General features: G+C 45.8%; 1 long non-coding RNA gene and 1 pseudogene across 1 annotated transcript; both read left to right on the top strand.

The window, feature by feature from the left end:
• The first annotated feature begins 484 nt into the window (after window positions 1-484).
• Window positions 485-4,949, top strand: LOC149370780 (uncharacterized). Its single transcript, XR_016286206.1, has 2 exons — window positions 485-4,220; window positions 4,273-4,949. It is a non-coding gene; the product is annotated as an uncharacterized LOC149370780 (long non-coding RNA).
• Window positions 4,950-19,196: 14,247 nt separating this feature from the next.
• LOC149370779 (uncharacterized) lies at window positions 19,197-21,561 on the top strand (annotated as a pseudogene).
• Window positions 21,562-27,540: the final 5,979 nt, after the last annotated feature.

The following is a 27,540-nucleotide window of genomic DNA, read 5'->3' as shown; positions in this document are numbered from 1 at the left end:
ATGCGATTTTAGCGATTTTGATGACAGCAATGTAGGCGTTCACGGCAATAGGTGGGAGGTCGTCTAAGGATGTCCGATACTGGGCAAAGTTCTACGGATGGAACGACGAAGTGAGCGGACCGCATTTGTGCGCAGATCGTACTAATTGCACGGCCTTATGGTTCCACCCGGCCGAAGTACGCAAGTTGGAGAACCGATTAGACAACGCACGCTACGTAACCGATTGAGCCAGCAAACCATGATACCGGGTGACTGTCTGTGAGATTCGCCCTTCTTCGCGCGTAGCACGCTTTTACTCCACTTTAGACCAACTGGACCATGTTCGTGCTCCCGGTGCGTGCTTGGCCCGCGTTTTCAGTTCTGAATTTAATGGCGATTCGGGGATCGCCGCGTTGTTTTGGGAATGAGAGTGGGGGTGTTTAGGAAGCCAGGAAGCGAGTTTTTGTCCCCCGAATGAAACCAAGCGAGTGCTTAGTGACTGTAACGGACACGTGTCGTGTTCGTATCAGTGCCGCGCATCAGTGATTGCATCGCGCCGATGCGCAACAGTAATGCGCAGTAGGTACAGCGCTCTTGCTCGTGCCTATAAAAGCTGTGCCTTCAATAAACAGTGGTTCATTCTTGCACTGACCATGCTGCTGTAAGTGTCGTCCCTCCGGCGCGCGTCCCGCTCGGCTTGCCCAGAACGCCGGCGCGCGTCCCGCTCGGCTCGCCCAGAACGCCGGCACGCGTCCCGCTCGGCTCGCCCAGAACGCCGGCGCGCGTCCCACTCGGCTGGCCCAGAACGCCGGCAAGCGTCGTCCCTCCGGCTGGTTACATGGTGTCAGAAGTGGCCCTTTGAGGCCTATGGAAATCGACCCTGCGTCCGGCGTGCTATGGACCTGCTGAAGACACCAGAGCCATTGCGGCTGACTGGTAACGTAACAGAAAACTGGAAGCGTTTTAAGCAGAAATTCGAGTTATTTCTGCAGGCGACGGAGACTAAGGACCAGCCCAGATCGGATGCATCCAAGGCGGCACTCCTGTTGAGCATCGCTGGCGACGACGCTTTGGACGTCTTCAACAACTTCCAGTTTGGCGACAATGAAGACAAGACGAACTACAGCACCTTGGTGAGCAAGTTTGATGCTTATTGTGCCGAAGTTAGCAATGAAGTACATGAAAGATACGTATTCCGTTCAAGAAAGCAAGCGGAGGGAGAACCTTTTGAAAAATTTGTTCGTGACTTGAAAAAGCAAGCGGCACAGTGCAACTTTGGCACGCTGCAAGAATCGATGATAAGGGACCAGATTGTATTTGGCACGTGTAATCCTCGACTACGTGAGAAGATGCTGCGGGACAACCAGCTGACGTTGAAAAAAGCAGAGGAAATGTGCAGAGCAGCAGAGACGCTAGCACAGCGGAATGAAGTTTGGCACAGAGGGGACGACAGTGTCGACGCGATTTCGAGGCGCGCGGCTCCCTCGAAAGAGGGGAAAGAAGCAAAAAAACAGTTTCGTTGTCGTAAGTGCAACCGCTGGCACAAACCTAAGCAATGCCCAGCTTTTGGAACGAAGTGTCGTTTGTGTCACAAGCTGAACCATTTCGCAAGTTGCTGCGCGTCAGCCGGGGTCAGTGAAGTGCGAGAACAGCAAGACGCGGACTTTGACATCCTAGAAGTCACCACGGCAAAGCGCGAGAGGGATTGGATGGTCAAGGCTCAAGTTCGTAACTGTGCGATCCGTTTTAAAGTGGACACCGGATCGCAAGCAAGCTTGTTTCCTATGTCGATTTACCAAAAACTGCGGGGAGCAGAAGAACTGAAGCCGACTAATTCGATCCTGCGGGCGTATAACGGAGGCATCATAACGTGTTTTGGAACGTGTACGCTTGAAGTCCGTCTTGGGAACACTTCTGCCACAGTGAAGTTCTTTGTGGTGAAAAATGGGCGTCAAGCCATACTTGGGCTAGAAGCGAGTGAAGCTCTGGGGCTAGTCCAGCGTAGGGTATGTGCCGTAGACAAGACCGCAACTGATGACCTTCTGAAAAATTTCGGGCACATATTCCAGGGCCTCGGGTGTTTGCAGCAGGCGTACAGTATGGTCTTGTCACCTGAAGCGATACCAGTAGTGCAACCAGCGCGACGAGTTCCGGTGGCGCTAGAAGAACCCCTTAAAAAAGAACTTGACCGAATGGTACGTGCTGGCATCATTGTGAGGGTGAACGAACCTACCGACTGGGTCAGCCCCCTAGTTTTGGCAAAGAAGAAAGATGGCACGCTAAGGGTGTGTATGGATCCCAGGGCTATAAACAAGTACATAAAGAGGCAGCATTTCCCGCTTCCTAGGCGAGAAGATTTGGAAGCCCGTTTAACAAATGCCCAGTACTTCAGCTGCCTTGATGCAAATTCGGGCTATCATCAGATACCGCTTGATGAGCGGACTTCGAGGATCTGCACTTTTTCTTCGCCGTTCGGGAGATACCGTTTTCTCCGGCTGCCCTTTGGCATTTCTTCCGCACCAGAGGTATTTCAACAGAGTATGAGCCAAGTCTTTGATGGCCTACCCGGCGTACTGGTATATATTGACGATATTTTAGTATGGGGTTCCAGTAGACAAGAACACGATGAGCGGTTGATAGCAGCGCTAAAAGCCGCCGAGAAAGCCGGCTTGACTTTCAACATCCAGAAGTGCAAGTTTAGGGTGAAAGAAGTCAGATTCCTTGGCGATATCATAGGCCGAACGGGCATATCGCCTGACCCCAAGCTGATCAAAAACTTGGTGAATATACCAACACCAACGTCCAAGAGTGACGTTCAGCGAATGCTGGGTGTACTTAATTACTTTGGTAAATTTGTCCCACGACTGTCCGAGCGAACAACGCTTCTACGTGAGCTTATCAAGACGCGCTCAGAATTCCAATGGACAGATAACCATGCGCAGGAGTGGAAAAAACTAACACAAATCCTGACCACCGCCCCCCTTCTTGCAATCTTTGATCCGCAACGAAAATCCAAGATTACCTGTGACGCATCAAAAGACGGCGTTGGTGCAGCATTACTGCAAGACTACAGTGGTGAGTGGAGGCCCGTAGCATACGCATCTCGTGTTTTAACGCAAGCCGAGAAGAATTATGCCCAAATTGAGAAGGAAGCACTTGGGATATGTTTTGGCTGCGAAAGGTTTCACGAGTTCGTGTACGGTAGAAACGTGCTTATCGAAACGGACCACAAACCGCTGGTAGCGATAGCACGGAAAGAAATTGCTGACATGCCACCACGAGTGCAACGATTCTTTTTGCGTTTGCTAAAGTACGACTTTGTCTTGCAGTACATTCCAGGAAAACATCTCGTTCTCGCTGACATGTTGTCACGGTCAACAAAGGATCAGGTCGAAGAAAAAGGTGGCACAACACACGACGTTGAGGTTCACGCCGTCCAGTCCTTGGGCTACATGGTCACCTCCGAAACGCTGCGGTCGCTACAGCTGGAAACTGCACGGGACTGCTACCTCCAGACTGTGATAGCATGCTTGGTGGACGGGCAGCCAGTGACAGGTGAACTCAAGCCATTTTCGCACGAACTCTCTGTCGTTAATGGAGTAGTGCTGAAAGGCACTAAAGTCGTCATACCGAAAAGTATGCGACGAATCATGTTGGAAAGAATTCATGCGGGCCACCTTGGGATGCAAAAATGTAAGGAGAGGGCTCGGAAACTTATTTTTTGGCCTGGTCTGAATGGCGACATCACTGCCCTTGTGGAAAGCTGTGCAACGTGCAGAAAATACGCGTACAGGCAGCCAGAAGAACCCTTGCTAATGCGACCCGTTCCAAAATGTGCTTGGTACAGGGTTGGAGTAGATATCTTTTCCTACGCGGGCAAGTCGTACGTGGTTGCGTATGATGCATTTTCAAATTTTCCCGAGGTCGCCACGCTCGACAACACAACTGCGGAAACCACGATCGCAGCCCTTAGCGCCATGTTCGCCCGGTATGGTATACCAGTGGAAGTATGCACGGATAACGGACCCCAGTTCTCGAGCCATGAATTTGCCACGTTTGCAGAGCATATGACTTTCATCATATAACATCGAGCCCCCGTTATCCGCAGTCGAACGGCTTGGCGGAAAAAGGAGTGCAGATCGTGAAGAGGATCCTGAAAAAGACCCTCGACGCCCGGGAGGACTTCTGGCTTGGTCTTCTTGCATATCGCTCTACACCGCTGGAAGATGGGCATTCTCCGGGTGAGCTTCTTCAGTGAAGGCGACTTCGTTATAACCTTCCCGACTTCGGCAGGGTGACTCGTACTACAGTAAGGAAACGCCACCAAGCCAGGGCTGGACAGCCTTTGGCAGCACTACACAGAGGCTCAACGGTGCGACTTCAGGATGCTGCTGGTTGGTCGCGTAAAGCGAAGGTCGTTGCTGAAAGCGCTCCAAGATCCTACTTGGTACAAACCAAACATCAACGTATGCTGCGGCGGAACCGCCGGCATCTGCTTAGGACGGCGGAGCAGTACACCAGTGAAAGCGACGACGACACTTGTTCGGGTTCTCAGCCCCGTACACAGCAACCTACGACACCAGCTGAATCAGGTGCACAATCCTCTAGAGTGGCCTCTGCTACAAACGGTGAGGAATCTTCTCGACCAGCAAGTGGATACAATTCTCCGTCGAGCATCCCATCGTCGCCCACCGTGAGAAGATCAACTCGGACCTCCCGGCCCCCACAGAGGCTACGCTATGACGAACACTTTAATCAAGTGCCCTAACTGTGACTGTTATATTGAAGTGTCTCATTTTGTTCTTTCCCGAGGGAGGATGTAACGGACACGTGTCGTGTTCGTATCAGTGCCGCGCATCAGTGATTGCATCGCGCCGATGCGCAACAGTAATGCGCAGTAGGTACAGCGCTCTTGCTCGTGCCTATAAAAGCTGTGCCTTCAATAAACAGTGGTTCATTCTTGCACTGACCATGCTGCTGTAAGTGTCGTCCCTCCGGCGCGCGTCCCGCTCGGCTCGCCCAGAACGCCGGCGCGCGTCCCACTCGGCTGGCCCAGAACGCCGGCAAGCGTCGTCCCTCCGGCTGGTTACAGTGACAGCGCGGCCAAATATACCGTACTTTTTCGTTTGCTGAGACCGATCTGTGCTGTTACGGTCTTCGTTGTATCTAGGACGCAATAACGTTTCTCTGATACATATTTCCGTGGTAGCGCTACCCTCGTTCGCAATAAGCGAGCGCTCATTGTTTCTGGGGCCGTTATAATTGAGCTCGACTGTTTATTCTGTGTTTACTTAAGCCTCCACCAGCGCGTGCAATTTCTCTGCTGTCGCCGCTGCTCCTTTACAAGCTATGGCAAGGAACCAGGAATTTTTTTCTTTTTTTCAGTGCCAACTCCTGCCGCCTTAACTGCTCAGATCTGAGCCTCCTCTAGTCAGGTTTGTTGAGGAGGGAAGGGAAGGGCAAAACGAGTAAAAAAAATTGAGTGAAAAAAAAAAAACTGAAGGTGCTTGAAAGGGAGCAGGACCAAGTGGCACAGAGAGGATGGGTAGGTTGAGTAAGAAGTCTATCCATTTCCGAGACAACAGATTAGAGGGAAGACGTTTAGTTGCCGTTCTACTGTGTACTGCCATGTCTAGTCGGGACTAACATCAAGGCATCCCTGACGGTCTCTCACACAACGCTTTAAAGGGTTTCCAACAGCCTGCCGCACTACATTTTGGTTGTGAATGACGTCTCCTTGAATTTCACGCAAACTGGCCATCGGCGCGTCGCTATTTTTATTCTTTGATTACTGATCTGAAGGTTTTCTTTTTTTTTTCACTTTTCTCCTCTCCGGAAGTATATATAACGAAACTTGTATTTCTTCGCAGATGCGGCAGTTAAAATCCGGAAAACTTATTCGCCTTTATTATTGCACAAATTACGCCATTTACCGGTGCTTTGTTTCCTAACAGCGCTGCTTGTCGCGTCCTACAGCTGAGGCCGGTCAGGCCCATAAAATGTGTAAGAACAATGTGGCAACTTGCACGAGTGATCGAGGCTAAGGATGTCCGCTCTTACGATGCTTTTCGGGCTTTTAAAAGAAGCATTTCAAGCTTTGCAGTGGCAATTAAGCTTTGATTTAAACGCCATGCGTTAAACTGCGAGTTTTAGAATTTCCGCTTTATGCGAATCAACTAGAATCCATACGTTGAAGGCCATTTCATTTCAGACGCAATATTTATATGGTCAGCTTGCGCCGCCGACCTTTGGAGCATTAAGGGGGCCGTGGAAGACAATGGTGTTGATGAAGCACTGGGCTAGCACCGAGTGAGGATTAGAGCTGCTGTTGGGCGCTATAGTTCATCGCCGTAGTTTCAGGGAGAGGTCAAATGGTCTGTGCAAACCCTGCGGCGCCTCTTCCCAGACGTGAGGGGTGCCCTAAGGGCAGAATCAGCCGCTCTCACTGAGCACAGGCTGGAGCGTTGCCTTTGATATGTCATTCCCAAATTCCCCGCCGCACCACCCCTCGGCCGCCTAATCGCATGCTCTTTTATGCTGGGCGCTTCGTCTTCGTCGTCTTATGTTCCATTTCCACACTTCCTTCTCTTATAATAATCTTTAGTTTCTTTATTCCCTGCGTTGTCGCTCTTTTTCGACTTATCCTTCTCCTTTTACATAATCTATCATCACTCTGCTGCACAGGCAGAATTTTGAAGCGTAGCTTCTATCACTATAATTTACGCAGGCGCTGCCTTTCCTGGCTCGGAACTCTTCCAGGAGTTCTTTTACACAAAACAAAAGCAACAATAGCAAACCAATAGAAGTAGCTAGTTACAACGCCTTGCTTTAATGTCGGCCAAGCTGACAGAGTGTCTCGCCTTCTTTTGTCCTGTCGAAGTGTTACATTCTTCCTTAAAGATAATTTCCAAGCTGACTACAAAAACCATGTGTTTCAAGTGTTTTCTAAGCACTGTATAAATTGCGCATGAGTACTGAGAATACCTCTCATTTTTATAATCAGTTGGCTGGAAAACTTGCCCCTGTTCTACTACTCAACTGTCTTTCTTGAAGCAATTGCCGGTGGCTCGATTTGCTTGTAGTATGCAGCTGTTGTGATTATATAAGTCCACGGTGGTGGCAGAAAGAGTGAGCTTTTTGAAATGACCCTTATTTTTTTGTCGTTTCCAACCTCTGTTAAACAAGCAAACAAAACTAAATCCTGTTTTTCTTGTCTTTTTTTTTGTTGATATACTCAGGTACTTCTTTACTTCCACTTTTCACGTAGCTTTTTCGTACATCCTTTATTTTTTCTGGCACGTTTACCGATGCCTTCGGAGTCCGGATTGGTATTGACGCATCTGTACCTGCTAGTTGGAACTAGTTCAGTGCAACCCGTGATGGACCTTACAACCATGTAAGTTAGTGCAATGATGCTGGTAATCTCACCCAGAGTTTTGTTTGCGAGGGTTCGGAAGATACTGCGCATTTGCTATGGAGAGAGCACACGGAGTAATCTCTTTGGTCAGGGATTAGCCTTGGATTATCGACGACAGTGCCTTGCGCACAAAGCGGAACCAAACTGAGGCCAACAAAGTATTAGGATGCTGAGCTCGTTTATGTGGCAGAGACACTAGACGGCACAGTCAGCTGCAGAGAGGTAGCAGGCAATCAAGTTGAGAGATTAGTGGAATGTGAACAGTGAGATTAGGGATGCGCGGGACCGGATCTGACGGTGAAAAAGTTTTGCGTGCCTTGCGTGCAAAGAGCATGGGCAATTTTCATTCTCCGATCATTACTATTGTGTCTTCGTGAACATAAGCAGTTCAATAAGGATCATGAAATGACAGAAATAAAAAAGTGAATTAGTGGTAACTTTGTGCCTGAGATATAATGCTTGAAATAAAAGGCTTATGTACGAGGATAACTGCACGCAAAACGAATATTCGCTCGGGAACTACACGCAAAAAAGGCCTTTATTATTCGTCAAGCAAAATGTGACGCCGTATATGCAACTTTTCTTTGGGGTGCAAGTTACACTAAGCTGCCGCTATATCTTTATTTGGCCACTCAATGAAAACTGGTGACTTCACTTAAGGAACGAGCTTAATGATCACCATTTCACAGTCAAAGCATTATAGCCTAACCTCAGGGAAACGCACTGAGTAAAACTGTCTTAACGCTCCCACAGTCTCGTTCCGTAAACAGGCAGAGGTGGCGATACCTGCTTCGAATTTTGAACTTTTAGAGCCTACAAAATCTACGTTTTAGGGAAACTTGCCTCTTTTTTTTATTGAACTCAAGAATCTGTGGATAAAGGGCTACTTAAGTTTATCATCAATGTTCCTTTGCAATCTAGTACAGAAGATTGCCCATGGTGGATCACTGTGGCCTATCCGCAGCGGCTACACATTTTGCGAAAGTCTGTTATAGATCCTGCATGCTGAGGACCTTGATCGACAGTAATCGCCCAAGCACAGCGGGAGAAGTAGTCCTAGGGTGTGTGCGTGTTTTTGCTTATCAAGCTAACCAAGTCGTAGATGTTATCTAACTCGCATCGGTGCGTATACGCGGATTATTCAGAAAATTGCAATAACAGAGCATACTAAATACTGAAATTTATGAATGTGACGCAACCAGGCTCCTTTCAACCCCCCAGAATAAAGCTGCGGATTAAAAACTTTTTATTGAATACAGTTTTTATGTGCACTCGTATAGTATCCTGTTTTATCTGCGCAGTTTACTGAACGTAAAACATTTCCGATACAAAGAATGACATGAGGGATGCTGTGTAAACAATTTTTATTTCAAGTGTAAGTAGTAAGGAGAATACGTGCTGAAAAAGTTTGTTGCAATAGAATGTGATAATGAAATGCTTCTAAGAGTGTGATTGCCTGGCATCCAATTAATAAGCGTTACCATGAATCATATAAAACGCAATCACTGGCCGGCAACTGCACGTAGGAAACGTTTTCTGTAGCAAGGATCACTACGTATTAGTGAAAACTCTCGTGAAACACTTCAATGAGTCAAACTCGCTAATGAAATTTTCTTATACTTCCGCTAAATAACTGTGGCTGGAACAATACAAAGCAGCCATTTGACGGAATAAAATTTAGGCGATAAAAATAAGGTGAATAACAAATTCATTTTCAAGGGCAAGAATCCATTCCAAACTGAAATTAACGCTATATTCAAAATGTTAATGACAAAGAGAGGGTTCTTTTTATTCAGCTGCGAGGAAAACGACCCTATTGTTTTTTATGAAGTCAACAAGCTAAACAAAGCGTTCCCCATTGAGTAGCGATCATGAGGCAGCTAAACATTTCTGGGGGAATTAACATAACATGCAGAATAATACAACGCTCTGTGCTTAATACTGTTCTCTTTAAAGCTATGAAATTAGATCAGTCAATGCAGACATACGCTGACAGCTCTGTTCAGAGAGCTGACAAAGATAGCGCCAGTACCGTTTCCCCACAACACTGGGCCGTTGAATAGACATAAGAAAGGTAATATAATCAACAATAATAAGGAAAGGCGGAGTGTCTGTATGGTCCAGGGCGAACACCCGTAGCTCACCGGGAGTGGAGAGTTGGCAAGATAAAGATCCCCTAAAGATCAAAAAGCTTGAATTATTGCCATCAGGTACGATTAACATAGCTTTCTTCACAAGCCTTACTAAACAAAACCCTGCAAGACACTAAAAAATTCTGCTGAGCACGTCACTAAGGTATAACTGCAACAGTCCCAGACTTGACGGCCCTGCCGTCTTACACGCGCAGCCTCCATCGGTCTTGGCGTAAGATCTGACCGTGAAGTAGGCACTACGAATAACTGATGAGTTCGGTGAGAGCAATCTGCCATTGTTTTTGTGATTCTTCTCCACAAAAGTATTTCAGAAGGCAAATTTCCTCACCCAGAAGAAAGTATCAGCTAGTGAATGAATCAGCGAACTGTTCAATTCCCTTGTTTGTTGCTCGTCCTTGTCTGTTCCTTCTTCGTCCTTGTTGTCTTAGCGCTTGAAAAATGTCAAATCTGCACCAACTAGCCCGATCCGCTACCCTTCTGAACTTTTACCCTGTGTCATGATTCCCATCAAATTATTCAGGCCACCCTTCGAGGCATCACGATTTGGTTGAAAGATGTAGTTTAAAAAGTAGCTGAAAGAAAAAATCAGGGCGCAAAACAGCGCAAAGAGAGCAATGCTGTCCTTGTTAACTAAGCTCTGTCAGGTGCATCAACCGAAATGCTTTCATTGAACAAAAGACTGCCTCCGCTATGCACGTAACCCTATCTACACAGCCATCTTCGTAGTGTCGCGTAGTTAACCAGTGAGTACGTCGTAAGGAAAAGTGCTGAGTGCTGAAGGTGCTAGAAACACTTTACGACTAGGACGAGGACGCATCTGTCACAAGCAGCTAGCAGTCCTGCCGAGGACCATGCACAAATTGCTCCCGCACGCTGTTTCCCCATTGGAACACCGTCCACGTAATGGGCAAGAGCAACAGGCCGGCCAGTTGTGCCAGACAATAGAGCGCTCTAGTTTCCAAAGCCTGCTAGCCCGCAGTGAAAGACTTGAGCACGCTCGTGCACTTTACTTCCTTGTGGACTTAAGCTTGAGTTCGGCTCGCAGAAATTTGGAGTGCGCTGCGGTCTTCCCGTAATGACGTAGAGCACTCAGAGTCTCCGTCGACGCAGTAATTACTGTGGGCAGAAAACCTTTTTGGAAATGGAAAGCAGGATTCTGAAGTTTAGAAAGCTTCAACTGTTCAGATTTAAGTTGAAGACTTTGTTGCGCTGCGCCCTCAATCGAATAGAAAGAAACGTGAAACGTAGAAAGAAGCATTCTATGTTGCCTCTAGGATACTTTCCGTCTTGCCTTGAAATCGACATCAGAATGACAATATAGCTAGCGTACGTTGCCTGACCCTCCACCAGCTATAATGCTTTAATGCACAGCAGGCCGTTCCGCACTAGGACTCATTGGTGGTCCGCCCATTTCGAGTGAGGTCAAGCGCTCTTTGATGACGGCGGGTGGCGTGAGAAATCACGGTAGCCGGGCCTATTTTACGGGTGCCGATAGTATCTCCGGCAGAGCGCTCGAGCAGCACGCAGACCAAAAGAAAAAGACGATTTAAACGTACAGCGAACAACAGTCCACAGATAAAGCGCTGGAACCCCTTTGACCTTTACGTCTCACTACCTCTCGCTGCGAGCAAGCTTTGCTTCTAAGAAAGAGCAGCCGATGGAGCGTCGCTTTGTTCGCAGGGGGCCGCACCGAGTTCTTTAAGACAATGTGAAGCATGGGTATATGCCGGAGTTATTTTATAGATGAACACAATTTTGTGATAGTTTAAAACGTACACAGATGATGATTCAGGCATCCTGCGACTGCATTTGAGGCAATAAAGTGCCGTGACCAAAGTCTGGGACTGGATATATGTAGGGAAAAGCCGAAAGACGTTTGCCACTAGCGTATTGAGGTGGCCCTCCTTTCTACCTGCTTCAAGGAAGTGCTTCTTCATTGTTTGGCAAGATTAACTCTCTTTGCTGCTGTAGGGGAAAGAAGTGTTTTGGTCAAGGTATTAAAATTTCCGGCCTCACCAGCCTTTGCCGCCATCTTGCATCCTCGCTGAGTATATCCACGTGCGCTGCTCTATACTGCCTTCGCCGAACAGGGCTCTTGCGGCTCCAGGTACAACCATTCGAGAGGAAGAGCTCTGTGTTTTCGCTCCCGTGAGGTACTCGCCTTGATATGGTTTTTTACGACCTGCGCAGTCAATTCCTCGCCCTCTACACCTTGCGCACGCCCGACTGCTTTCAGCTATAGCCAACAGTACACAGCTTCTGAGAAACAGGTGCGGCAATACCGAATGTGTTCCAAGTACCTTTCGTCTTTGTTCTAGTCACAGGGTCCTTTGTAGCTCCACTGATTGTCATAAAGGGATGTCGCCCTAAACAGGCAATCCAGGATGTATGCGTTGTACAATTTTTCATGTGTAGGATCATGACGGTTTATATAGAACGGTTCCATTCTGTTTCTTAAGAACTTCATGCAATTATTGTTGTCTGCAAACGAATTACATGGTTCTTTTTGACTCTGTTGACGTTTCTGTAGAAGCGAAAATGCATTCAGAGACGACAAGAGTGCACTTAAAAACCGTCTCTCCACTTGGTTCATACTGGTCACGTCCATACTGAAACAGACCTTTTGCCACAGTGTTGATGTGAAGAGTTTGTAGCCTAGCCTCTGAGATCTGCAAAGAAAATCAATGTCGACGAACTCACCTCACTTGAGAGCTCAGCCTTTTATAGTGACATTAGTAGTTAGTTTTTGTTTTTTACCCTTTTAGCCTATAAAAGTTCGGTTTTTGGTGCGAGTGGCCTCATTTCGATTAGAACTCGCTAGCCAATCGATACACGATGTCTTCGGTTTCCTCTCACTGTCCCTTTAACAAATTGCGACAGTTGGACGTGACACCGCTTCAGCCATTACCATATGATGGAAATTCTACGTATAATGTGTAATCGATTTCTGAAGCGTTACTTTGTAGCTGTTGTGTTTTATACGGGAGCTTCTGTCCAATCTCCTTTAAAATGTCGCCTCTAACCCTTCATATGTCTTGAAAAGTGTCACTTGTCGTTCCGCGCACGAGCTCATGTGCCTGCCGGGTTATCGCTCATTCACTTAAAAAGAGGAAGTACAAGGAGACAGGACAAGCGAACGATGGCCTGGATCAATAGGGCACCTCATCCAATTCACAATGAGACCAAGCACCAAATAAAAGCAGTTGCTAAAGGCTAAAAAAAAATACCGCTGTAACTTGAGCAATGCCCGCGTCGAGCCACCTTTTTTGGCCGTAGCATTAAGAGATTGCACTACAACACCATTCATTTACTGGAGAACAATGAAGATCAATTCTTTTCGTCAAGGATATAACGAATTTTCTGTCGACAGGAGGAATAACGATTAAATTCAAATTTATCGGCAACACTTGTGTTTTTCTTGGCCGAGCTTGCGTCAACATAGCCCTAATTGTTCAAGGAATCCAGTTTTTTATCGGATAGGTGAAGTTGACCTCACTGTTTCTTTATCTGAAATACCAGTATTTGCTCGATAGTCTACAAAAACCGTCTATCGCCTTTGTTTCATACTGAGCTCAGGACATTGTGTCGTGATATTAGCTTTATAAGAAGCCCAGCTTATGCAGCGGTGTATATTTAATGAAACTAAAAATCTTTTCGACAGATGTGATCTTTTTTTGGACTGTTTACCAACAGAACGTTTAGCGACATCTACCGGAAAAAGTTCAACATAAGTGCGGTCAGTCACTATTAGCCTGGTAAATTGCTTAGCCGGGAGCCATAGGAAAAATAGGCGGCACTAATGTTTGGTGTATGAACGCGGATTACACGTTTGCGGTTATTCGTAATATAATGTAATTCATTATTTTATTACTTGTCCCGAACTAATTATTCAGTTTCTGTTGCTTGCCTTCCTGCACCGTTGCTGTCAATTACTTTGCGTCTTTTTGCGCGAATTGTTCTTCTCGTCCCATTTGTCTGCATATGAACCCAATAACAGCTTATGTTTTACAGCCGGCGATACGGGACGACGAAAAAGACAACTAACCGAAAAATGGAGGTTTTTATGAACGCACCTGCTAAGAGTACATGGCGACTGAATTGTGGTCATTGCTGTTTTGACCCTTTGTATTCGCGTACACATTTTCTCAGCAAAAAAACATCGCAATGGCAGAAATGGCTAGCAAAAGAAAACAGAACAACACAATCGGTCTGATTAAATAAAGATCGAAACGGCTCAAATAGGTAGCCAAATAAAGCATAACATCACAATAGATAGTATTTCCTGCTAGCCGCGAATCGCTCCAGTACAAATTTCCGGTAGAAGACAGGAGGGAAGATGGTTTAGATGAAGGGCAATCTAGGGCACTTGGAGTGAGGGAAGCTTCAGTGCACAGACCAAACATTTGATAAATGGACTTGCTGCCGTTTAAAAACACTTCCTCATGTCGAAAACATGGTCACCGTAGTTATGCTTCCTCCTCCCTACCTCGAACTTTGTCACTACGCAAAGCTGTTCTATCAGCAATAGACTCTTTTGCTATGTCTCCTGCGGAATAAACTGAATAAAAGGAAGGAGTAAATTAGGGGCAGGTGCATCTTAATTGGTTGATTTCTGCTTTCATAGGGGGTGAGGCCACTCATTGTGACCAAATAAAAAAAACACACTCCTTGAAATGTTTAGAAATTTCTGGACATCTGCAAGAGAAACTTACGAAGCATGAAGAAACTGCAGGAATATCGAAGCAGTATTAAATAGCCGGCTATTATCTAAAGAAGAAGCTGCGATCACATAGTGCTACATATTCATCATTCATCCACTGAAAGACGCCATCTTCACAAATTATCCGACATATGCACTTTACTGGATGTCCACAATCACAAACAAGTCTCCAAGTTACATACAAAGGGCACATGCAATACGTCAGGTGGCTCCTCTTTCTTGTAACTCTCATGCTAATTCCTGAACGCACCGCGTAAAAGCACACCGGACATGAGGTCTCAAATTTTTAGCTTAGCGAAAAAAAGCTCGTCATAGCGAGGCAGTGCATTTCACTACGACATCGACACTTGCCCGTTACGTTAGGTTTCGTCGCCCTAATGCAATTCTTGATTAGGTAAGGCAATATATCGCATTCTTTGTCTTTATTGAAACCAGAACATCAGATTAGGTTGGGTACAGGCAAGCAAGCGTTAGGTTCGACTTCATTAGGTTCCATCAGGTTTAATGATGTGTGACAGTAATTTAAGATGTTTTCGTTATATACCAGAATAGGTTAGGTGTCAAATCAAGGTGTTATTAATTTATGAAAGGGGAACCTATCTCCCAGTCTTCCTTTAAATTTGCAGAGTATTTGAGTCAGCAAAAAACAAAGATCAAAACATAGGGCAGGGGTACTATAACAAGAGAAGAAAGTATGGGTAAATCCTACTAACTGAGACAGGGGTTACAATACACTGATATGCTTTCTTCTGGTACGGGGAAGATTCTGGCAAGCTGTAGTGTCTGGAGATGATTGTCTGGGACGACAAAATGAAGCGGTAAAATTATACGCATGATATCTAAATTGTACAGCTTGAGAAAAGCACGTTTTTGTCGGGAAATGAATTCCTCTCGGCAAAACAATATACCACCCACTACTGCAGTCCTTCGGGATTCTTAATGTCCCTGAGAAGTGTTTTTCTACTCCGTACACTCTAGCTTGCTTCCTGCGCATTACAAAAGTAAAAACCAAAACCTCCACTTGCCTCACTAAAATCTAGAAATGAAACCAGCGGTTCACTACCCGTACTTTATATTTTGCGTCAGTGAAATGTGAACTGAAAAATTCGATTCTTGCACTCCACAACCTTGAAATTCTCTCTGTCTATTCAAATTCAGCAGCTTTAAATGCACTGGGAATCTGTAGAGACGCCTTCTGATAAAGACTGGCCTGCAGAAGAGGAATGCGTCATCACCAGAGCCATAATTGCTTTCCAGACAGTTATCAAGTGCACAAAGAAAGCGACGCTTAATTCTCTTCTACAGAAAGAACATCGTATATAAGAACTTGTTCAGCACGAAATCCGGATATTGTTTTCGTGGCCCACGTATATGACTGAATTCAGATTTGATCTTTTGAAATTGCTATCGACGAAGGTAATTATTGCTCACAATGCAACTAAATAGTATCATTTTGCAATAAGCCACGCTGAGAGATCACCATGAGAAAAAGAACCTTGAAAAGGGAACATGCCAATTTGGAGAAATACATTGTATCAGGCTAAAAAATACTTTTCTGCTGTGTATTTTCTTTTAATCTTCTCTTCACCGGCATTGCTTTTGGAGAAATATCTTCAATTATTCGCTGCTTATCAATACGTTATTTCTAAACGCACTCATTATAAGAGGTCCGCCTGTCGGAGTAAGCTATATTAATTCCTTTGTATCATTCTCATCATGAAGTTGTTTTCGATGTATAAAAAACAAATAGATTTTAAAAAGAGTAGTCTGAAGCACATGCAACTGCTGAGCTTTCTATTGTTTAAGCCTTGCTTTCTTGCTTTATAAATTTCTTTCAAAGGAGTCGCCGTTATATAGACAGGACCAAAATGTAACTACGCCATGCTTTTGTTCATCTGGAATCATTCTCAGTGTATTACTGCGCGGAGAAAGTGAAAAACATTTTTATATCCTGCATATTTCTTTCTCTTCAATGCCGGAAATTTGTGTTCTAAGTGTCCACCTGTGCTTTCGTCTGCGCTACGCTATGGAAGGGCTTTGTAAGTCGCCTAGAATGATAGCGTTGCGGCACTGCGTCTATTGAGGGATAAAGCTTTTTCAGCAAGCGCTCCCTGCGGGCCTCCAAATTGACTGCTGCACTGCCTGACGCGCAGAAATAGTGGCGCGAGCTTCCTGTACGCTCCCAAAAGTATGAAAACTATCTAAGGAGGCCCTCTTCGGACCCTTCTGGGAGACAACATAAAGGGTCTTTTGAATAAATGTCGTCGCTGCTTATACACACGTGGTGCTAGTTGCGCCATAGAAATTACGTAAGCCTCTGTTATTGTAGCGAGAGCTATATAACGCGCAGTCTCGCCGTTTCGCTCTGTGCCTTCGGCGCCACTTGTGCGCATGCGCAAAGAGTCGAGTGACGTCACAGCCGCGCTTTTGATGCGCCGCGCCTCTCGCCTCTGACTGAGAGGAGCTTTGAGTGACGTCACAGCGCGCCAGCGGCGCGCGCCGACGCCGCACACCTCCGATCGAGAAAAAGACGTCTCATGCGCGATATGCAGCTGGCGCGCCATGCTATACTTCGCATGCGCGGCAAGGGGAGGAGAAGGGCCACGACTTATAAATGATAGTGATGCGGCGGTGGAAAAAATTCACTGTTGTGGCGGTCAATTAGACTGAGGCCGACGCTGTGTGGTGAAGGAGACGGGAGAAACTCGAGTCGTCGGACCCCAAGGTTGTAGCCTGGAAGTTAGCCGTCCAGGCAAGGAAGAACAAGCGGCACAGGGCTAAGATAGATGCGGAGACACTGGAGCAGAAAGAAAAGCGCATCGCCAAGCGCAGACGCCATAGGACGTGGAGTGGAACTAGGGTTATACTTACCTCTGGCTACGTATATCCTGGCATAGCTGAGCTAAGCCACTGCCAATTTTTTTTTATGGAACGCGCGAAAAAACAATATAATTGGCCAGATATTTCGCGTGTATTCTATTTTGTTCTGTGAGAAATAAATGATCCTCTTTGTTACGTTATGCAAATATTCTGTCATAGAGCGCCTGTTGGATGCTGGCTGCCTGTTCGGCCCCAATACTTCTTAGTGGTCAGTTCGGAATCTATTTGAGACTACAGGAAAAGCCTTGTTACTGGTAATGAGCACTGATAGAAGTTTCTTTTTTACATTTTGCGCCTCCAAAATACCTGATGCCTTTCTCACACGGCGTTTCCCAGGCGTGCTCTCTGCTTATGGGCTCATAACAAAGATTCCTGTATAGACAAAAACAGAGAAATTTCTTTAACATTTGCTTTTCTTGCAGACAGGCGTGTTGCCTTCTTCGCTGCGATGCAGACAGGCTGCGAAGAAGGATAGCGGCAAAAAAAGGAGGGCGGAGATAAGGGGCAGCATTAGTGGCGGTCTGCGGCAACGTGAAAGAAGGCTACATCTGAACCGGTACGTCTTGTCTTGTCAGCAGCTGGGGCCCCGCTCCATTGACAACGGCCAAGGAGTCCACAATGAGCTGGTTCATTGTGACTGGAGAGCCGAGAGAAAGAAGGTCCTCGCCCATTAAGAGGTGCACAACAAAGCCCTCGCCCGGTCCTTTTGAAACGGCCTGCGTGGAACGCATTACGCAAGCCTGGTAGTCAACGCAGGAGAATCGGCAAGGCTGATGATATTACGGCAACAATGGTGCAATATTTTTTATTTGCCGCAACATGCACCGTTTTCAATGTTTTTAATTTTGTTGTTCTTGTTTATTCCTGGAGACTAACGCTCCTAGCCCCAATAGAAGTACTTTTTCGAAGTAGTTCCTCGTTGCTTGGGGTTTGCCGAGCGACAGAAATAGAAGCGCGCCACATGGGTGCAAATGCTTTCTGGACGACATCCTGAAACTCAGACGCATTCTAAAATGACACTTTAAGTGAGGCACTGGGAGTTGAGCACATTTTAGTGGATAGTAGAGATGTAATAACTGCATGAAATGCCCGTCCGTCAGGTGACATTCGACGCTTTGTGACAGGGAGTTGCAAAACAGATCTGCAACTAATTGCATGGCCCTGGTGCGTGCACGTCAAGCCCAAATGTGGGGAAGGAAGCGAAAGGCATTTACACGCCGCACCTTTAGACTACAAGCAGCGCGAGGTGAATTCAGCGGCTCCAGCGCACCTGTGTTCAAAGCTTATAGTAGCACATCACGGTTCATGTGCTTACAATCTGTTTTCGTTTAAAGATTAGTTGGCCGCATCGAGGATTGATGTCCAAAAGAATGAAGCTGGACGGGTGATAATGTACCACGGAAGATACTGCCGCATCCATAAATGAAGTGGAGAAAGCAGGAGACAAGTAGGGAAAGGCAGAAAAGTCTGCTTTGCTCTGCACCAAACTCTGGCCGATCACACGTCATGTAAATAAACCGTTCCTGCAGAGGATGCGACACCAACGACCACAATAAGAAAAGTCGCGGCAACCGTAAAGGAAATCACCTTTCACACTGGCCTCAATATCAGCGTGAGCCATGACGGGGGCATGTAGGCCAGCGACCTGATAAGCTACGCATAGAAGTTTAAGGTTGGCTGGGCAATCAGAGTGGACCAGACTGGCATGATAGGGAGTGAGATGGTAGGCAAGCTGATTGGATGGTTTCACAAGATCATAAAATCACAGAACCTCAATTGGATACGTAGACTCAATCTCCATCTCCGGTCAGGCAGACGAATCGCACAGGAGACGCAGAAGAAGCGTGTTCTGCCCGGACTCTAGATCCCGAAATTTTCAGCTCTTCTTCCTTGCAAAAGTGGCACGACAAAAAGACACTGCCTTCTCTACGCTCCTCACCAAGTTCGCCAACGCCAAGCCTGACGAGTTGGCTTTCGTTGAGCGAAGACGCTTGTTGTTGGAGGGGACTGCACCTCAGCGCAGCCATCTAATCCGCTAATCTTTGCGATGCAGACGATCAACCAGCTGTTCGTCAGCCTACTGTTGCCGACCTTGGCAAGCATTCTTTCGGGTGCGTCGTTTGACTGCGCACCACTATGCTCCAGTGACGAGCCGGGACGCTACCGCTTGCCGCTCGTCAGCTGCCCGCCCCGGATGACTGCTGCCACAACAGAGGAACAGTGGCTGGCGGCGCCAAAGGAATCTTGGACGGCCGCATCATCACGGACATCAACAGCTTCGCCCCATATAAAAGCACCCCCGCCACCGGCACCGTCACCGGCAAGAAAAGACGCGCGTCGCAGCAACAACTGCGTCCGCCGGAGCGGACGCTGCCTTTCTTGCCTTTTCTTGCCTTTTTCTCTTTCCTCTGATCTCTTACCTCTCCTCTATCTGCATGTGGCAGCGGTGGTGGCTTGTCTAGAGCCAGTAGCAGGCCCGTGCAATTTCCTTTTCATCCTTCTCTCAGTCACAACAACAACAACAACAACAACACCGTCACCGGAGTATCTGTCCTCGCTTCGGCGAGCGCGGCTTCGGCCGCTTATCCGATTTTTCCAGCAGCGTCCGCTCCGGCGGACGCAGTTGTTGCTGCGACGCGCGTCTTTTCTTGCCTTTTTCTCTTTCCTCTGATCTCTTACCTCTCCTCTATCTGCACGTGGCAGCGGTGGTGGTTTGGCTAGAGCCAGTAGCAGGCCCGTGCAATTTCTTTTTCATCCTTCTCTCAGTCACAACAACAACAACAACAACAAACCGTCACAACAACAACAACAACAACAACACCGTCAGTACTAGGCTCGCAGCCTTGAGTATCTGATCTCGCTTCGGCGAGCGCGGCTTCGGCCGCTTATCTGATTTTTTCAGCAGCGTCCGCTCCGGCGGACGCAGTTGTTGCTGCGACGCGCGTTTTTTCTTGCCTTTTTCTCTTTCCTCTGATCTCTTACCTCTCCTCTATCTGCACGTTGGCAGCGGTGGTGGCTTGGCTAGAGCCAGTAGCAGGCCCGTGCAATTTCCTTTTCATCCTTCTCTCAGTCACAACAACAACACAAAACAGGCACCGTCAGTGGGTATCTGTTCTCGCTTCGGCGAGCCCGGCTTCGGCCGCTTATCTGTTTTTTGAGCCGCGTCCGTTCCGGCGGACGCAGTTGTTGCTGCGACGCGCGTCTTTTCTTTCCTTTTCTCTTTCCTCTGATCTTTTGACTCCTCTATCTGCACGAGGCAGCGGTGGTGGCTTGGCTCGAGCCAGTAGCAGGCCCGTGCAATTTCCTTTTCATCCTTCTGCCAGTCACAACAACAACAACAACAGCACCGTTCTGTGGGCTCGGTGACTGCGCCTCAGCGCAGCCATCTAATCCGCTAATCTTTGCGATGCAGGTTAGTAAATCATATGCCTTATTTGCCAAAAGATCAAGCAATTATGTTCTGGTACAGTTCCCGAGCCCACAGTGCTGTGTTGCCATTGCCGCCGAGTGTGCCACTGTTGTTCATTCTTTGCTATTGTTATCAGGAGATATCGAAACTAACCCTGGTCCTAACAACAGCAGTGCAGAACTCGCGGAGCTCCAGAAACTAAACGCAGGCCAAACCCAACTAATAGCCGAAGTACAAGGACTGAAATCCCAGCTTACTTCTACGGATAAAACCATAACAGATTTAAGCAATCTTATGGCCGACCTGGAAACACACTACCAAGCACTACTTCCCCTCCGAAACGACATTGAAAAGATGCAGGCTGACACAAGCAACATGGCGCGTATAATCCAGGAACTAGAAACCCGCATAGATGACGCTGAGAACAGATCACGCCGTAACAATCTCATCTTCTATGGTATCCCTGACACTACTGATAGCGAAACGTGCGCAGAATCTGAAAAACTAATCATTGATGTTTGCCGTAATAACCTTCAAATAACCGTGGAACCTCACGAAATAGAAAGAGCTCATCGCCTCGGTCATGACTCACAAGATAAAAATCGTCCTATAATCGTGAATTTCACGAGTAGCAAAACTAAAGAATCCCTCCTATCAAATGGGCGAAATCTGAAAGACACGGTTTATAGTGTTGGAGAGGACTTCTCGCATGCCGTTCGTCACGCGTGAAAACAACTTGTTGCATTTGCTAAAGCCAGGTCTGCCAAATTTTCCTTGCGATTTAAAACACTTCACATCGGCTCGAACCGTTATATTTTTGACACTTCATCTAACACCGTAAAGCAACTCGCGTAGCAATCGTCCCTTCACCCTACACCAATAAAACGCCAGCGCGCGACACCCTCAAATGTTCCCTCAAATGTTCTCTCGTTTTCCGTGATATTCACTAACATCCGCAGCTTCCTCCCAAAGCGTGAACTCATATCCAACGTAATTTCGTCATCCAGGAGCAATATACTCATACTAACTGAAACTTGGTTAAACAGTAACGTATTCGACGCTGAAGTTTTAACTGACTTACCCGAATTCAACGTCTACCGAAACGATCGAGAAGACTCACGGGGGGGCGGTGTTCTTGTTGCAATTCACCGAGGTATATCATGCTCTATTGCACACGTCACATCTGATATGGAATCATTATGGCTAATTATTCGCACTCCCTCTCTAACAGTACTTCTTGGCGTTTGTTATAGGCCCCCGCAGTCAAATCCAAACTTCTGTCGACATCTGAATGATACTATAAATCATCTTGTTGTTAAATACCCAAATGCGCGCACTCTCCTTTTCGGGGACTTCAATTATCCAAACATTGATTTGCAGAGTTTACGCACTTCCTCATTAACATGCAATACAGAGGCCAAGAACTTCATTGATCTCTGTTTAAATTTTAACCTCACACAGTTAGTCTCGGAACCTACTCGCGTCACGCATGCAACCACAAATACCCTTGACCTAATACTAACTAATAGCGCTGAGTACCTATCATCAATTAGTTTACTTCCTGAAATCAGCGACCATAAAATCTTACATACTCTATTTTCATATACCCCAGCTCAGAAGCACCCATCCAGAAAAACAATAAATCTTTACGATAAAGGGAATTACGATGCAATAACTGAAGACCTTAACATCTTTTTTTCAGAGTACCAATCCACATTCGACGCTCACTCTGTTCACAAAAATTGGTTGATATTCAAAAATAAGTTAAATATGCTCTCTAATATGTTTATCCCCAGGGTATCTTTCCAAAATAACCGCAATAAGCCATAGTTTACTAAGCATCTAAAACAACTAGAAAACAAGAAGAAACGCCTGTTTCGTACAGCCAAACACATTGATAATCAAGCCACTTGGGAAAAATATCTTGCATCTGAGAAATCATACTTACTTGCAGTTCGTAGCGCCAGGCGCTCATTTTATCACACTGACTTACCGAAGCTACTAATCAGCAATCCTAGACAATTCTGGCAGGTTTTAAATCCTAAGCACAATCATGATATTACACTCACTAACGACTTGCACGAAGCGGTTACTGACCATGAATGCGCAGAAATATTTATTAACGCATTTGCATCTGTTTTCACGAGTGAATTTGACATGCCTTCACAGTTACCATCGCTCAACACAGAAGCCATCATGCCAGCTATCACATTCTTCGCAGATGGTATCGCTTCCATAATTGATAACATGAAACTCTCATCATCAGCTGGTATGGACATGATTAATACAAAACTGCTGAAAAATGTGAAATCAACATGTGCAGCCTACTTATCTTTGATTTTTTCGCAATCGCTCTCTTCAGGGATCATTCCAGATGACTGGAAAACGGGGAAGGTCGTTACAGTCCACAAATCAGGTAACAGAGACTCCCCCATGAATTATCGCCCCATTTCATTAACTAGCGTACCCTGCAAAATCATGGAACATGTCATCTACTCTCAAATTATAAATTTCTTAGTCTCAAATGATTTCTTCCATTCTTCACAACATGGGTTTCGTAAGGGCCTCTCTTGTGAAACCCAATTAGCGGTGTTCCTTCACGAATTGCACACTAATCTTGACCGTAACAAACAGACTGATGCCATATTTCTAGATTTTGCGAAAGCTTTTGATAAAATTCCCCACCGTCGTTTGTTAGTAAAACTTGCACAGCTGAACTTACATCCTAACATACTGCAGTGGATTGAGAAGTTTCTCACTAATCGTTCGCAGTCAGTGTTTGCTAACGGCCACCTGTCTAACAGCCTCCCGGTTACATCAGGCGTTCTGCAAGGATCTGTACTCGGTCCATTACTCTTTTAAATATATATTAATGATTTACCTGACCACGTTTCCTGCAGTATTCGAATGTTTGCCGACGACTGTGTTATTTACCGCACTATTAATAACTCTAGTGATCAACTTAGTCTTCAAACCGATCTTAACAGCGTACTTAATTGGTGTAAGAACTGGCTCATGTCCCTCAATCCTAATAAATGCAAACTCTTATCCTTCTCTCGTCGCCATAGCCCGCATCACTTCCAATATTCCATTTCTAACACCTCGATTAATTCAGTATCATCTTATAAGTATCTAGGAGTCACCTTGTCTTGTGATTTATCTTGGCGCACCCATATTGGCAACATCATTTCAGCATCGAATAAAACACTTGCTTTTCTCAAGCGTCATCTCCGCCTTGCCCCTCAAAAAATTACTCGCATATAAATCGCTCATCAGACCAAAATGAGAATGTGCCTCTGCCATATGGAGCCCGCACCAAACTTATTTAACTAATGCATTAGAAGCTGTCGAAAACCGTGCCACTCGATTCATCTACTCTTCATACTCATATGACGTCAGCATTTCTTCATTGAAAGCATTATCAGGACTACCGCCCCTTTCGTTCCGTCGTCGCATTTCAAGTCTCACCCTTTATCACAAATTATTTCATTCTTCCCTCAATCGGTCACCGTATATCACAGCTGCCGCACGCATATCTCACCGCACCAGTCATCCCCTACAAGTTTCCCGGCCGCCATCGCATACTGCCACCTTTTCCGCTTCATTTTTCTTTCGAGCATCAACGGACTGGAACGGCCTACCCCCTGACATCGTCAATATCGCTTCATCCTCTACTTTTCAAGAACATGTAACCAATCACCTTCAGTGCTAAATAATATTCGCTGTTTTGTTTGCTCATTTCATTAAAATCCCACCCCTTATGTAATACCCACGATACAAGGGGGCCTTTAAGGTAAATAAACTGAACTGAACTGAACTGTGAGGAGCACTTGCGAGGCGCGGTGTCTGGAGCAGTGTAATATTTGCCTCCATTCATTTGCTAGACAAAGAATTTCTAGAAGAAAACAAAAAAGGCGTGGTGACCTTACTAGTACCAGCAATGACCCAGACATTGACTGAAAAATACTGGTTGCGAAAGGTTATTTTAGCAGCAAGTCTTTTTAGAATTAAAAATGTAGCTGTCTGCATCTCAGTTCACTTTCTAGAATGGGTTAATAAAGCCAGCATTCTTGATTTATTGCCTTCTTCGTTACTATTTCCCTCATGTAGGCACAACGTCCTTAATTCAGGCTCTAGTAAAAGACCTGCGCACGTATCGTCAAAACATACATGTGGAACAGTTGAAGCCATTGTGCGTCGCTTACCGTATTTGCTCGAAAACCGTAGTCACGTTTTCTTTAAACCTACTGTGAGGCTGTAAAGACGAATCAATATTTCTGAGGAACAGCAAGCCCTTGAAGTACCAATAAGGACGAGTAAGGAGAAAAGTCGCGGAAAGAAAAGGCCGATTAGTGGTGAGATTTAACAAAAGGCTTGAGGGAAACCACGTCTTAAAAATTAATACCAAGATTAGAACTATGACTATGAGGGAAATGGGCAAGTGTGCAAGTTGCAGGCTAGCGCACTGAAAATACAAAATTTAACAGCCGCCGCGGTGGCTCAGTGGCTATGGTGCTCGGCTGCTGGCCCGAAAGACGTGGGTTCGATACCGGCCGCGGCGGCTGAATTTCTTTGGAGGAGAAATTCGAGGCCCGTGTACTGTGCGATGTTAGTGCACGTTAAAGAACCCCAGGTGGTCGAAATTTCCGGAGCCCTCCACTACGGCGTCTCTCATAGCTTTAGTCGCTTTGGGACGTTAAACTCCATAAATCAAACCAACCAAACCAAAATTTAAGAGCACACTGGTCGTGCGCGTTCAATTGAAATGTTATACTGGAAACACTGCCTCAGTGCATCATTTATTTACCTCTTCTCGTGTGATATCAGGCCGACCACTTTCACTGGCTGAATCTTAAGCTAGACGAGTTGGCAGGTTTTAAATGCAATCCAACAAAACCATGATAATCCCGTATTGTGCTGTCTTGCCTTACTTAAGATGGGTCGGACGAAATAGTTTTTTTTTTTTACGTCTTCTTCATTAAAAACGCAATGATTGGTTTCTGTTCAACGTTGCAAGAGAAACGGTACCTTAGCACAGCTACTCGAAAAATATATTTTTCAGAAAGAATAGCAGACCTCTCTTCCGGTCCACTGCTGATATACTAGCATCGTTCTACAGGTTGGTGCGAGGCGAGAGTACCCAGTTGTTCCGCGAACGCATCGAGACAATACAGGTATAGACGCAGGCCGCAGGTGAATGCACGAGAGATTCAGATGTCCTTATAATTGAGTGGACTTTTTCCCAAAACTGGCCACACACCTGTTTTCAGACGAGCTTATATACTTCTATAATATAACAAAAATTATATAGAGATAGACTGGCGCATTCAAGACGACAGAATTATTTGCTCTCTATTCATTCAACACAGCTGTCCGCCCTCTAGTCTGGCTTGCACCTATGGTGCTACTGTTATTGTTATCGGTTCTTCACACATTGGGAGGGGAGGGAGCATATCTCTGGTGGCCTAAACGATAATAAGTGATTATTTCCCTTTATCAGGTAAAATGTAGCATAGTCGCTCTGTTTTATATCTTGTGGCTTAAAACTGCATTTCTGCGTGCTGCTGAGGTTTTGCGATCGATCAGACACAGAACGTATAAAAACAAAGGCTAATTCATTAGCCAGAAGATATTTGGTTCCCTTTCTTTTCAGATAATGTAATTTATCCGAGGCGCGTAGCAAATTGCGGATGACAGTTAAACATAAGGGATGAAGATTTTTTTTTTCAGTGGGGGTTGTTACGAAATGCAAACTTTTTTCAGGTACCAACGGATCCTATTGGCACGCCAAAGGGAATTTGCTGGGAGTAGAGTGCGGAGCATCAGTTGCAGGAAGGCATGTATAACGTGGCCTTGCGACTGCTGATTGGTGCAGGATAGACGCTTTCAACCTATCTTTTCTATAATAATGAGTTGCAGTAAGAGGCCGTACCGGGAAATAAAATTGTCCAGCGTCGTCTGGTGGCGTAGTTTTCTGTACACATGCCACTAGCCACCTGCGTGATTATGACGTCAAAACTGAGAAGAAAATGCCATTCTCAACTTGTAGGGGAGAAGAAAAAGAAGCTGGAAAGTGGCTGTCACAGGAAGGTCACCCTCAAAAAAGAAGTGCGTAAACTTTATAAGGACTAATAGATAGAACGAATAACTCAGCAATGCGTAATAATGGCAGCAAAAAAACTTGCTGTGGCTTAGCTTGGTTGATCCCAGTAATTGCGAAAGCAATATTCGTACCTACGCCATGGTTCAGCTGGTAGTGTAGCTGGTGGTGGTGCTTGTGGTTAGACTTGTGGTGGTGCATCGGTTATACAATCCAATCCAATCCACTCCACTCCACTCCAATCCAATCCAACCCAATCCACTCCACTCCACACCAATCCAATGTAATCGAATCTAATCTAATTTAATCCAATCCAATCCAGTCCAATCCAGTCCAAGCCAATACAATCTAATCTAATCTAATCTAATCTAATCAAATTTAATCCAATCCAATCGAATCCAGTCCAATCCAGTCCACTCCAATCCAATCCAATGTAATCTAATCTAAACTAATCTAATCCAATCCAATCCAGTCCAGTCCAGTCCAGTCCAATCCAATCTAATCCAATCTAATGCAGTCAAGGTCAAATGAAGGTCAATGGTGGCCACCGCCGCGGCACGGCAAAGGCGTGAAAGTGCAAGTAGTATTGCTTTCGCAATAAAAATGAAAATGAATATGAACAGCTAACCAAAGAGCGCAGCAAAGTTACTCAGCAGTTTTCTCAGCAAAGTTGAGCACAGAGCCTTAACTGAGCAAAGAAGTACATTACAACATACATCAGAAATAACGAAGAGAAGATAAGAAGTAAAAGAGAAGCGATTCAAACTCGATGAAAACTTATGGCTAACACAATGCCATTGTGTAATGAGAGTCAAGCGCTCCTGTAATTTATTTCACGGCGACATAACGCATAAAGCTGGCGTTCATATCCCTCATCTTCAG

The sequence above is a fragment of the Amblyomma mixtum genome, chromosome 1, assembly GCF_055824585.1.
Source record: "Amblyomma mixtum isolate Tamu chromosome 1, ASM5582458v1, whole genome shotgun sequence".
Classification (NCBI taxonomy): Eukaryota; Metazoa; Arthropoda; class Arachnida; order Ixodida; family Ixodidae; genus Amblyomma; species Amblyomma mixtum.
Note: the sequence above shows the minus strand (reverse complement) of the source record. Positions and strands in the feature narration are given on the sequence as shown.